Consider the following 13,519-nt stretch of genomic DNA (forward strand, 5'->3'; position numbering starts at 1 on the left):
GAGGAACGACCCCCGCCGCCGCCGCCGCCGAAGTTTCCCCGGGAGGAGCCCGGGAAGTTGCGGCCGGCAGCGAGCGCAACTTTGTGCCCGCGCAGCCGCGGGGCGGGCCGCGGGCGCGAAGCGCGGCCCTGCCGCATCCCGCAGCATCCCCGCAGCATCCCCGCGGCGCGGCCCGGCCCGGCCCCGCTCCCGTGCAAACTTTGCGGCCGCCGTTCGAGCGGGGCAGCGGATCAATACGGCCGCGTCCAGCCTCGCTGGGAGCTGGGCTACAGGTTTCACCAGCCATTGCTGGCAACAGCTTTGTCATTTTCTAAAAATAAGAAGCTAAAAGTTATTGTAGAAGAAGGGGCTTTTTTTGTCCCCTGCACAATATGCCTTTTGTGAGTTTAATGCCATTCTGGGGCTCTCTATAGCCCCGGACAATGGGGAACTCCAGGAGGCGGCTGTGCCTCTGCCTTTTTTCTTTCTTGCTTTCTCTTTTCTCCCCCCACCCCCTCCTCTTTTTTTTTTTTCAACCCCCCCCCCTTTTTTTTTCTTTTTTAGGAAAGGATGCAACATTCCTCCAGTCCCAACAGAACCTCTGCTTTGATTAAATAAATATTTCTCTAGCCTTACGGTAACATTTTTCACTTTCTGTTCGGGTCCATCTGCGATTATTATTTAAAATTTTTATTTCCAGCAGCTTTTCCCTCCCCATTCCAGCCCTAGCGAAAAATGTAGATGATCGCTGGGAACATGGGATTTGAATTTTAGGAGGAGGTGAACCAGTACAGAAGCTCTATCCAGGCTTCAGGAATATGTTTTCTTCATCCTTCTCTAAGAGACTGTTTTCTTACTGGCAAAAATGCAGCTGAACTAAATCATCTCTCTTGAAAAAATCTAAAGAAGCTTTTAAAATTGTCTCTTTTTTTTCCTTTTCCTTTTTTTTTTTAATTTTTATTTTTAATAGTAACCCAAATAATTAACTTCCTGGTTTGTTTCATAGCATTGAACAAGGAATGCAGTTGCGGTCAGTTTTTCCATTTGGGAGAACCTTAATGTAGATGTATTTTATACTGAAAGGTAATAAACTGCATGTTTGTTAGTAAGTATTTTTAATTAAATCTATCAAGCTTTCCATGTTTCTTAACGTGGGGGTAGTCATTTGAAATTTTGACAAGTCCCTTTAAGTGGGATGGGGGGTGGTGGTGAAAGAAGAGGACAGACTATTAGAAATTTGAAGAAGGGCTGTACTACTTGATACATTACTGGAAGTGTCTTGCATTTGGAAGATGTTCACAGGTTTTAAGAATTGAGGTTTAACACGTACCATAGTTATTTGAATATTATAAATGCAGCACTGATGTGTACTGTTATAATGCGCATGCTGTGTATGAGTTCTTACGGTTTGTTAAATGGATAGACTCCAGTATGTTACCAGTTTGCCTTTAAAAGCTACCCTTAAAAATTTGTCAGACCCTGTGCAGAGTATGTTTGCCTTGCTTTATGGAAGAATAATTGTTAACTTTACTTGCCCTTTCAAAAAAACCCCACCAAAAACTCCAAACCCCAAACCCAAGAAAACCAACCCCAACCAAAGAAAGAGGAGAAGGGAAAAAAGAAAACAAAAAACCCCGAAACACCCAAACCAACAAGCCCTGGGGCAAGTAGAATTTTTCAGAGCTGCTTGGTGTGCTCTCTGTAAAGGTGCATGTAATTTGTAACTGTTGTTCTTGCTGAATATGAAACAAACATGTTTTAATGATGAAGTTGAGGCGAGAATAAAGTCACCCTTGTCTTTTAGTACTTGGTGTAACTTAGAAGTGGTGCATGCTTTCACCAGAGGCTGTATGTAGAGCTGGTGGACCGGTCTGAGCGTGGGTGCTGCCTATGTACACACTTTTTACAGAGCAAAGAAAAAGCAAACGTGGAGAAGGTGGCAAGCAAATCTAATAACTGTCGATACTCCAGAAATAGGCACCTTCGGAGGAACATGTGCAAATGTAGTCTGGTAGCCATGTACATTTTCTTTGCATTTGCATCGCGAATTCTAGTTTTGTGTTGCTGTCCTCTAATTTCCCATGACAACATATGGATCCCATAAATGCAAACATGCCGAAGTGCATCTGTCTGGGTAGTTAACACAAACCAAACGTCCCCCTTGCCGGCGATTCTGCTGCTCCTCTGGCCGTGCTGCGCTGTGCCCTCCTGTGACAGCCTCTCGCTGCTCCTGCATTCTTCTCTTTTCGTGCTCCCGGGGTGAGCCGAGTGCCCCGAAAGGGAGGAGGGCAGCGGGCGCCGGGGTCAGAGGCGCCCAGGAGCGGAGGGGTTAAGCGGGGAGAGGGGAGCGTGCCCTGTGGCCCCCCCACCCTCCTGGGAGCTGGGTCCAGCCCTAGCAGGCTCTGCGCTGGGGTCAAGTCCGAGGATATCTTCCCTCCCCTCCTGGCAAGGGCAGGAGATGAGGCTGGGAGGGACGGCCAGGCTGAGGGGTGGCAGCGCTGTGCCCCTTGTCCGGAGCGCCTGCAGGCTGGGGAATGGAAGAGTTCCCATTTTTAACCAGGGTGCAGAAAAAGGTGGTGAGGTGGGTGGGTGGTTGTGAAAAGAAGGGAACAAACAAATGATAACTGCAGGGCCAGCCAGATAAACCACTGTGCAAACACCAAAATAAGAAATTAAGGAATAATTTGTACAGTAATCGTTGGGTACAATTACATGTATGTGAATGCATTTCTCCTCTAGAAAATTTACTTCCCTTAAGATTTCTTTGTTCTAGGCAAAAAGACAATCCAGTTGCTAACATATAGGAAGGGACTAACCTTGCTTTAATTGGAAATCTTGATACAGCCTCATCTGTAATACTGTGGATACCTCTTGTTTCTGTATATGCATCTCTACACATGCATGGATAGGATTTTTGGTTCAAATAGCTTTTAATGTACTTAGTAGAAATAAGATCTCAGTATCAGATCTGCAGGGAAAATAAGACTGATTTTTCCCATCGGAAACTTGCTAAAGACGCAGTTGAATTATTAGATTAACCTTATTTTTTTTGTCTCACAGCGTATCTGATGTATTTGCACATAGAATAGTATAGTTTTCATCTATATGATATTTTGAACAGATGGAACCAATACCGGCACTTTAAAGGAAAGTTATTATTTGTAAAAATGTATACAGATTAAGAGGAACAACTTTGAAGCAAAATGTTTTTCTGAGGCAGCGCATATGGCTTTCAGGACATAACTTTCAGAAAAGATGGTTGTTATCTTTGACATGTAAAATAGAGGTAAGCAGCTTCGGTTCCCTGGGTTCTGCAAGGAGACCAGGTCCTCCCCTGGAAATATCACTTGGCTGCTGAGCGGCTCAGGAGCAGCTCTGTCCTGAGGCAGGAGTGGGCCAGATTTGCATAGGGCTGTGGTGAAAGCGGTTCACTATGGTGAATTTTTAGGGAGCCACAGCCATATCCCGGGGCTCAGGCACCAGGCTGGCTGCATGCTGCCGCCCTCCGCCTGGCACCAGGGGCAGCTGGGCTAAAGCTCTGAGGTGGAAGAGGCTGACCGGGCATGGGGGGCTAATGTATGGGTATAGTGAGGGAAAAGTTCCAGGCTATCTTTTTAAATTCAGGCTTTACAGATTATTGGGGGGGGGGGGAACAACCCGCTTAGGAAAAAAAAATCTCCATAATATCATCCACTTACGTAGCTTTGTGCTTCTTGGAAATGTGTCTGAAGAATTAGAACAAAGCGTAGAAGGCCAGAGTCCTTGAAGGAGCTCCAAATGATAAAGTCTGCCATTCATTTTAAACACAGCGTGCATTGTGAAAAGACAGGTCAATTTGAAGGCATTTGTCAGATTTCCAGTTCCCTCTACTCCTTTGCAATGGAAATTTGCAATCAAATCCCTGTACTAGAGTTGGGATGTCTGGCTTTATCAGTTTTTATTACTTTATACTCAAAGCATTGTCCAGGTAAGATATCTTTTCATTTAGAAAGTTTGTTTGCATGAAGTTGCATACAAGAAGGGGGGAAGGCTGACACACACTGGGCTGGAGCAGACACATTTATTTAGGGGTCTGGAAAGGGGGAAAGGGCAGATGATCAGCAGCGACTGATTGCAAAGGGCTGTCTAAGCTGCAGAAGTGATCTGATACCATTTAAAGACGCCCAGCAAGAGGCATGGAAAGGGATATTCCAACAGCAGCATGTTCATTGTTGGGATGCAGAAATGCAGCAGGGCTTAGAAAGAGAGGGCTGGAGAGACGCACTGCTGAGCAATTCTAGCCAGATAACATTAATTTCTTCTGGAGGCACGCATGTGTTGTTTAATGGGCAGGGGGCTGCCTCCTTTATTGCCGAGAGAGATGTGTGGGTATGCTAGAGGGGGGTGCAGGATTTGGGAGAGATTTGGGGGGGGGGATATTTAGATGAATGTTTATTCTCTTCTTTTGTCTTCAATATATTTCTGGGGTTTTACCTGATTATTACAAGAAATCTGTCCATCCATTTTTGAATCACTGGACTTACTATAGCCACTGGGAGTAATGGGACATCCGTGGGCTATGCCAGCTCTCTCCAAACCTCTGGCTAGGTTGCTGTAGTCAGGCTGAGTAAATACCCTTTAAGTCAACTAGCAGATTTTTAATATGCTTTTTTTGCAGGCCTTAACACAAGATGAGTAGATGTGTTTGCGATGGAAATAAACACTTGGAATACATCTATGTTTCTTTGCTTTTTTAAAGAAATGAAGAAAAAAGTCTTGGCATTTAATTAGGGCTCACTAACCTGATAAATATTGAACATCATTTCTTTGTGAGCTGTTCTGTGTGCTCAGAGTACCCTGGATGTATTCCACAATTGCACTTGTTTAATGCCTATATCACCTCATGCCTATTATATTTATGTTGTCATCAATGTCAGATTTTAATTAAACAATTAAATCACTGTCACAGTAATTTCCCTAGAAAACTATTTTAAATGAAAAATCCCACAATAAATGTTTGGGAACCATCTTAAAAGGAAAAAAGGGGGAAATAAGTTACAAAATAAAATTACAGTTCTCACAGAATTAGGAAGAAAAAAAATATGTTTTCAGTACTGAGAAGAATTCTGGTTTACAGGGTCGTTTCCACAAAATTCACAGTGTGTTGGTACGGTGAGTAAACTGACCTGGCTTGTCTAGGGGTTAGTTTGGGTCTTTTAGGCTGAGCCAGCGGTGGAGGGACACTGGCCCAGGGCTGGTGCAGCCCTGTTGTCCATCCCCCACCGTGGGCCAGGAACAAGTGACAGAACGGCAAATCTTTCATCTTTCAGTGCAAGTCAGGTACCCAAACGCTCCTTTGGAAAACAGTCTGTCCGCCTTCTTCCCCTCCAAATTATTTGAGAACTAAGACGGAGATTTGCAGAAAAGTCTGCATTGAATTATGCAGTAAATTAAGCCCCAATACCAGCTGTACTTACTACAGAGTAACTACATACTCAAAACCTAAGTTATAAGCAGTGAGAAATCTGATCTGACATAGCATCTTTGCAACAGTTAATCAAATAGTTCATCTTTACCTCTTTATAAATATATGCTCTTATTCCTCTAAAACCTGTACTTGCTTTGCATGGAAAAACCGCAAAACACAAGATGCAAAATTCATCAGACAAGGTATCTGAAGGAATCATGCTCTCAAATGTATATTCACAGTATTACCTGTATTTAACATAAGCACATTTGACATTTGCAGCACAGCCTCCGATGTGAGCTGTGCTTATTGAAATTCGGATTCCAGCCTTGATTTCAGTCGGCGATGTACCCTGCAGCTAACCCCGACCCTCCCCTATTAGCCGGCGAAGCCGCTTTGATTTGTGCCCTGGGAGGGCTGGGACGGGAGCCGAGCACCGGAGACTGCAGCGATGGCTGGGGGGGCCATGCTGTGCCCCCCAGGCACCCAGCCCAGCCCTGCGCCCGGCTGGGGCTGGGGGTACAGCCAGGGCTGGGGGGGGTGGCCTCCCACCCCAGCCCAGGGTGGGAATCCCAGGCAGTATTTCTTTTAGGTCTGCACTGCCTTTTTATTGGAATGCAGCTTTGCAGATTGGGTTATGCCTGGGATGCATGTGGTTTCTATCAGCCCTGAAGACTTTTACAGCTGGAGATGATTTGGGGGGGGGGGCACATCTAGCCTGTCCATTTGCAGCCAGGTATGATGTTTGTCTGCTGCTGTCTCTCTAATTTTTTTCTGTGTTGCCTCCATCAAAAGGTGAGATTAGCGCTAGAGGGGGGGGTGATGATGACGATGACACCAGGCCCATCCCTCCCTCCTCCTCATTTTAGTTTGCTTCTCACAAAAGCAATTTGCCAGCAGATCCTCTTTCTTCCTGCGGCCAAAACAAGCCAGCAGAACGGCAGCGATACCCGGTGCCGGCTGCTCCTGGGCTGGGCAGCCCCAGGCCCCCAGCACAGAGGCTGGCCGCAGGTAGCTGCATGGGGGGGAGCCCCCACCCCTGCTCGCTGGCTCCACTTGTGAGTCCAGGGCATAACATCTTTAACCTAAATTCAGCCCGCGAACACCAGCCTGGCAAATCATGCGCTTTATCAGACCACAGCAGCAGCAGAGCCTCCACCGACCACCTCCACAGCTGCCCGGCTGGAGCAGAGCCTCCCTCGGCCCCCACCAGGGCCAGCCTCCCTTTGCCAAGCCAGGCACTGCCACTAGAAGTGACTTTGCTGAGCCTATGCAGACAGAAACACGTATTTTCATACTCCGTAAAGGAAAGGGGAAAACTGATGAGGTTGCACAGAACCCTCCTCCAGGCAGGAGAGGCTGTGCTGGAGGAAAGTATTGCTCATAATGACACTTAAGCCCAGACACTCGAATGCTAAAGGTTAAACTTACATTCTTCAAGAAAGGGCTCCTTGCCAGCTTGAACTGTGTTGTGTGTTCACTATTGCCTCCTCCTCCTCTTCATCCACTCTCAATCCACTTTTGGTATTTGTTGAAATAACTGAGGTTGTGGGGTGGGGTGTTGGGTTTTTTCCCTCCCCTAATGTATGTTCTCTGGGCCAGTCCTCAGTCTTATGTTTGTCACAGGGTTAAAAAAAAAATAGTTACAAAAAATCAGACTAATGCCAGTACAGAAGTGAAGATTATTCTTTTTTCTTAGCTGCAAAATACTATAGCTTCAATCTAGAAAAGACCAGCCTAAGCACATTTTCTGTCCTCCAGTGGCACGCAGTCCATAGAATGCCATCTTCCAATTCCTGTCCTTAGCGGAATAACCAGAATGTAATTCTGACAATAAGGCTAGTAAGTTACTATGGAATTAAAACACAAATTGAAAGGCTGATACAAATACAGTAAACAACAGGGCGGAGAACTACAGACAATCGTCACCAGGTCTGGAGACGAAACTGGTGGCAATGCTTCCAAATGTTCAAGCCAAGGAAGGAGAAACAGGAAAATGCCCACCCAGGAGCAGCACTTTAAGATGAATTTCAGCATAATATGAAGAAACAGACATGCTGTTTGGATGCTGCATTTAGATCTTTAATGATCAAAGAGCGCCTTTTCCATATACTTTCATGCTTCTCCCCAGAGATATTTCCCATTAAAAAAAGAATGGAAATAACATTACGGTTGTGCACGCCTTCCAAAGCAGCCCCTTTTACACAGGATCACGTAGGCTTTCTGTGGAGAATCAGTCTTAGGTGAAAGCAAGAAACAAGGATCCCTACATCTCAGCAGCAGCAGGTAGAGGAGACCCAGACTGGAAGGCTGGATCAAATGCTTTGAGGAGGAGCATGGAAAAGAGCCAGGGTGAGCTTCAGAAGTCAAATGCAATTCTTATTTGGGTTCAGAGATGATAAAAGGCTAGTGATGTTCATTTTTCCTACTTCCTGCAGCAAGGGAACCAGGGCTTGCAGTTTTCCGCATCCCTTTAAACAACAGTTCGCTGCAGTGTATTTCTTGGCACAGCCCTAATTGTATCTTCTGGTCCCAGTGGAAGTTCACACTTTTTAATATCTCTTATTGCTTCTTCAACTGCTACCACTAGTCAGCAATCACAAACAGGAAGCTGTGACTCAGCAGAGCCACAACCCGCAGCTGACAGCGGCCGGAGGAGAGGGAAGGTCCTGCCAAACACCCGCCAAGGGCCAAGCACTGCTGTGGGCGGCACTGCGGGACTGGTGTACGCTCTGACCTGTGAAGGTATCTAGAGCCTCAGTTCCTAATTCAGCACATCATCTTACACCAGAACCCAGGAGATGAAGACCCTTGTGTCACTGCAGGCCTAAGCACTGCAGAAGAGGTTTCCTGAAGCTGGTCCCCGAAGCATGGTGCCATCATGGCAGGGCAAGAGAGCACGGGGACACTGCAACCAGTAGCCCGTCTGTGCCCCAAAAAGCCTCATTTTTCCCCCCTTTAAAATTGATACATGGCAGAGGAGGCAGCCGGCGACCCCTCAGCTGGGAGATGCCAGCACAACCCCATTTTCCCATCACTGGCGCCCAGGGCTTGGCTGCACGGCGTCTCACGTAGCACAGGGAGTGGATGATCTATTCCGAGCCTGGTTTCATCTGTTTTCTAACTGTATTTAGCAGCGAGTTTACTCCAGACTGAGCCTGCGTGAGTAAGTGTGTATGTAAGGGTTGAGGATTGGCTGCGGCAGGCAGAGGGTTTGCTGAAAGGCTTGTTAAGGAAGCACTACTGACCATGCAATCCAATTACATAATGCTTCAAAAAATAACTGTGCTGGGAGTCGTGTCTGGGCAGCGCGTTTCAGCAACAGAAAGCAGTATCAAATGTCTTGTCTTCCAACCCAAAGGCTGATAGTATATTTGTGCCACAATCTGACACTTCACCTCGGCCATAAACTGCTCCAAAGAGGAAACTTGCTTCCAGGGGAAATGTCTGCTATTCCCTTTCAAGGCAGTGCTGCACCAGGCAGACCAATGTTATTTGAGTCCTTGTAAAATTACCACTAATCTCTGCACTCAGGATACCTTGCATTTTATGGGTACTTGCTATGACGGCAGCTTTGTTTTCTGGGGGCAAAGGAAAGTGCTGAGCAGAAAGATGCAGGCACCTGGCCATCGGCAGCGGCTCTGAGGGTGTTTTCCCCAGCTTGCTATCCTTGCAGTTTCTCTTTGCCGCTCCAGTCAGGACAGACATACGGATGATGCACAATGTCATACTATCACGCCTGGAAAATGCCTGAAAAAAATACCCTGTCCTGCCCAGGAAAGATACGGTCCCTGTCCCAGGCAGAAGCCTGCATGGCGCTGCATATTTTTTCTGCTGCGACCAGTGACGAGGGAGGGGACTGGAGGGCCAGGCTCCCAGCTGCGGCAGGCACCTCAGTCCACACAGTATGTTTGGGATGTCTGGGGATTTAGAAAACCCCGTCTCCAAGCAGCACAGGTAGTTTTTATTGTAGTTACTAATTTAACTGCTAGACTGCTCTGAAAGGCATCACAGAAAAGGCACATTTCTTGTGAATGAGGAAAGAGCCAACCAAGAATATTCTTGGCACGTCACGGAGCTTTCTGTACCTGAACTCTGTTGTTCAGTTGCTGGGAACGCTTCTTGCAACAATGTAAGCCAGCTTCTTTGCTTCCAACAAACGCCTGGATTTTAACCTGTTCCCAGCCCTGGGAGCAGCAGAGCTCCCCAGCTCGGCCCGGCTGGCTGGCAGCTGGGGCCCCTCGCCCGAGAGCACCCTCAGGTCAGGGCCTCCCACCCAGGGCTCTCACCTGGGCTCTTCCAGCCAGCGAGGGGATAAAGCGGGTCGGCTGCAACCACAGCCTGGAAAATCAACAAACTACCTCCTTTGATCTGCCAGCACTGTCTTCCAGAGCACGCACTGTGCTTTAAAGCTGTGACAAAGGAGAGCCGTGGGTTTGCTTTGCTCCTCCGCGTTCGCCGTCTCTGCTGCCGGCGCCCCGCTGAAGGCAGGGGAAGCCGCCTGGAGGACGGCAGCGGGGAGGAAAGGGTGAAGGCAGAGCTCCTCCAGCCTGGCTGCACGCTCCATCCGCTGCCTTCCTCCCATCTATTTCTAGACTGTTTACCTGGCAAGCGCACATGACCAATCGAGAAGGAAACGCTGACATCACCCGCCGCCGTGCCCCCTTCCCTCTGCCCGTTGCGCTCGCCACGCTCAGCCCCTCTCCCTGCCGCCCTCACCCCTCTGCCCGGCCAGCGCCCGCTCGCACAGCCTCTCCCGCGGCGCCCTGCTGCTGCTGCTGCTGCTTCCTGAGGCGGCTCACAGACATGTCGTCCTGTCCACCGCAACAATGCGGCCTGGCACGCCGCGTCCCGCCGCGCCCCAGGCGCGATGGTGGCTGCCACGCAGGCAGGGACGCAGCCCACGGCCGACCCCGTGCTGACGGCCGGCAGCCGGGCTGCCGACAGCGGGTGAAGCACATGTCTTTTAACGCCAGCGTATCATTCATCTGGTGCGACAGGCTTAAACATATGGTTGCTTTTGCTTCCCGGCTGAAGCAGCTTCCCAACCCCCTTCACATCCACGCCTCAAGCCCTCTGGGCCCGTGGCACTGGGCAAACTTGGCCGCTGTAGACCGGCCGCCTCCCCACCCACCTCGCTGCCACGTCGCGTCTGTGTGCCGGAGAGCGGAGCCAGGCAAACCGCGCTGCCGGGTCCTCGCTGCCTTCGCCCTCCTCCCCGGGGCCGCTCCTGGACGCCGGCGGCGTGGGGAGTCCGGCTGGCGGCATCAGCCTCACCTGGCAGGCCCAGGGGAGCCGGTGGCCCTGGGGACAGCTTGGGCCGCAGCCGGCGGCGCAGGTGCTCGCTCCTCCGGGGGTTATTTATCCCGGGAAGCCTGCAGCACAGCTCCGGACTCGAGCTGCTCTGTGGAAGCTTTCTTGGTGCATTTGGGCAGGGAGCCAAAGTATGCAGTTTAAAGGAAATGTTTAATAAAGACACAGGAGCCTCAAACTGTTTATTTTTCCTCGCGGAAAGGTGGAGAGATGATGTCCCTGGAAACCGGCTGCTGGGCCAGGCGCAGGCCGAGGGGCCGGAGGCTGAGCTGGGGCGCAGGCTGCGGCGGCTGCGGGGCTGAGGGCCGCCTCTCGCCTCTCCCTCCCCTGACAGCTCCGGCCCACAGGGTCATAAACCGTGGGGGGAAAAGGCAGCCTATTAGTAACTCTATTAAGTCTCCATTAGTTAGGTGTGAACTCATTACCCTAATATACTTGAAGGTAGGATTCCACTTGCAGGACATTAGCACTGTAATAAGCACGTTTACCACCGGCGCTGGACTGAGCAAGGGAGCGGAGCCCCTCGATGCCAGGGACAGAGGGGCCATGCTCGCCCTGGGGCACCTGCACAGCACTCCACATCCCAGCCCTGCACCCTGAATTCCCCTCGAGACCCCCCCTTCCTGCAGCAGCGATGGGGGGGCACTGAAAAACACCCCTCTCGTGTGTGGGACAGGCGAAACGGGTGACTGTGGGGATCAGGGGATGGAGGGTTGCACAGCGAAAGCCATCAGGATCTTGGGGTGTATAACTGAGGGGGGCAGCGTGGCGTGAACATGCCACGGGCTCTCGTGCTGCTTGGGCTGCTCTCCTGCCTTTGCCTGACTTGTGTTTGCACAGTGCGACGAGAACTGTCTTCTGTTGTCTGCAAAGCTGTGCACGCTGTGAGGAAGTCACAGCGAACTAAATAATGAGCTCATAGGAAATCAATTAATTAATAATAGATAGGATGCAGGAGCAGGGTTTCAGTTGGGTTTGCTGAGTTAGCACCATAAGAATAAGATGGCGTGTAGAAACCTGGGTATTTCTCTACGCCTGTTCGGCTGGCTTGAACATGCCAGTGTGAGCCACCCGAGCGAGGGCTGCACCCCCTGCGGCTGGAGAAGCCCCAGCGCGTTGTAGCCTGCTGTCCTGGGGGCTTCGGGGTGCCCCGGCTGTCTGACCACTGCCTGAACCAAAATATGGCTGAACAATGCTCTTCACTGCATTTTAAATGTGAAAGATTTTGTGTTTGAGAGAAGGAAGTTGCGACCAAGACAACGAGGGTACCGAAGCACCGAACGTTGCCTTCCAGCAGCAGCAAAAAGCCCCCTGACGCGTACAGCCACTGCACGGAGCCCACCCTTGCCCTCTGCCAAAGCCCCCCTCAAACAGGTACTGCCGGCCCTGCAGAAGACAAAGACTGCGCACCGTCTCCTCTCCATCCCTAGTTACACTTCAACGCTGCACAAAAGCACGGTCCATGCAGAACTCTTCCCAAACCTAATTTTGAAGCCCATTTGTTACCTAAATATGGCTAAACCGTACACAATCCCTGGAAAAAAAAAAACCAAAAACCAACAACAACTATCCAAGAATGTATAAGTATGATCTTAAAAATTATTTCAGGGGAAGCATGATCTTGTTTCTGAGATCCTTGGCCAAAATGAGTATGAAATTAATGGTATTAGGTGCCTAAAAATACCCTTGAGGATCCGGGACTTGGAACAAGGGCCTGGCTTCTATTCCGAGCTCTGCCACAGACTTGCTGTCTGCGCTGAAGGACCAGCCAGAGCAGCCTGCAGGGTTGCGCGGTGTGCCAGGACGGCCCGAAAGCGAGGGCTTAACAGGGTGGACTTCAAAACTCACTCCACCACTTTTTGTTGTATTTTGCTGGTCTGTAGAATGGTGAGTAACACTAATTTGCCGTGAGGGAGCAGAGCATGTAAGGCGTAATGTTAGTGTAAATTCTCCTGATGTGTTTCCAGACACGGAGATGACGGCTGCATAGAGTACCACAAAACCATGTCCATTTACAGTGCACCACTGATCATGCTCACTTGCCCTTTTCTTCCTTTCCTATTTCCATGGAATTAACTCTTACAATTCAAAACATCAGCAGGTCCAAACAATTATGACTGAAAAAAACACCATTAACTGCTAGGGAAGTGCTTTCTCCCTCCCAGCAAATGCATCACCTCCTTGCACTGGCCTCCTGGTCAGTGGCAACTTTAACGTAAGGATGTTAAAGTCCAATCCTGCAAAATCCAGTATTAAATATGTGTCTCTATTCCACTGAACAGAAGAGACAGGCATCCTTAAAATGCAACACTTGCTTTTAGCCCTGGAAAATCCTGAAATATTCACCTTTTCACACTATTTTATCTAGAAAAATTATTTAATCACTTGAAGATAATTTTATGGGTTTGTTTTACTGTTACCCTATTAACTAAGGTACCTGCTTATACTTTAAATGCAATACAAAAACAGATTAAAAAAAATTGTTAAAGTATCTAAAATTCAAACAACTTCCTAGCTGTAGGATGCACAACGATAAAATCAGAGCCCACCAGCAAAACCTGAGCTGAACTTGCTGGTGGCTTTTACACTTAGGAAAAAGGGACAACCTAAAGCTAATTTGATGGGATCTCAAATCCCTGTAATTCTCTATGTGTCTCAGCCACGAAATAACTTTTGGTATAGTAATTTACACTGTTAAACAGAAGATTCGAAATAGCACATTTCAGTGATAAACGGGAAAGTTTATGCCTCAGAGTAGCTTTTAAGACAGCATGGGGCAAC

The 13,519-nt window shown here is 48.9% G+C and overlaps 1 protein-coding gene across 1 annotated transcript in view; it reads right to left on the minus strand.

Moving 5' to 3' along the window:
- ZFHX3 (zinc finger homeobox 3) overlaps nt 1-13,519 on the minus strand; it is a 269,024-nt gene that overhangs the window by 172,820 nt on the left and 82,685 nt on the right. The window lies entirely within an intron of this gene.

The sequence above is a fragment of the Falco punctatus genome (genome assembly GCF_963210335.1).
Source record: "Falco punctatus genome assembly, chromosome: 14".
Classification (NCBI taxonomy): domain Eukaryota; kingdom Metazoa; phylum Chordata; class Aves; order Falconiformes; family Falconidae; genus Falco; species Falco punctatus.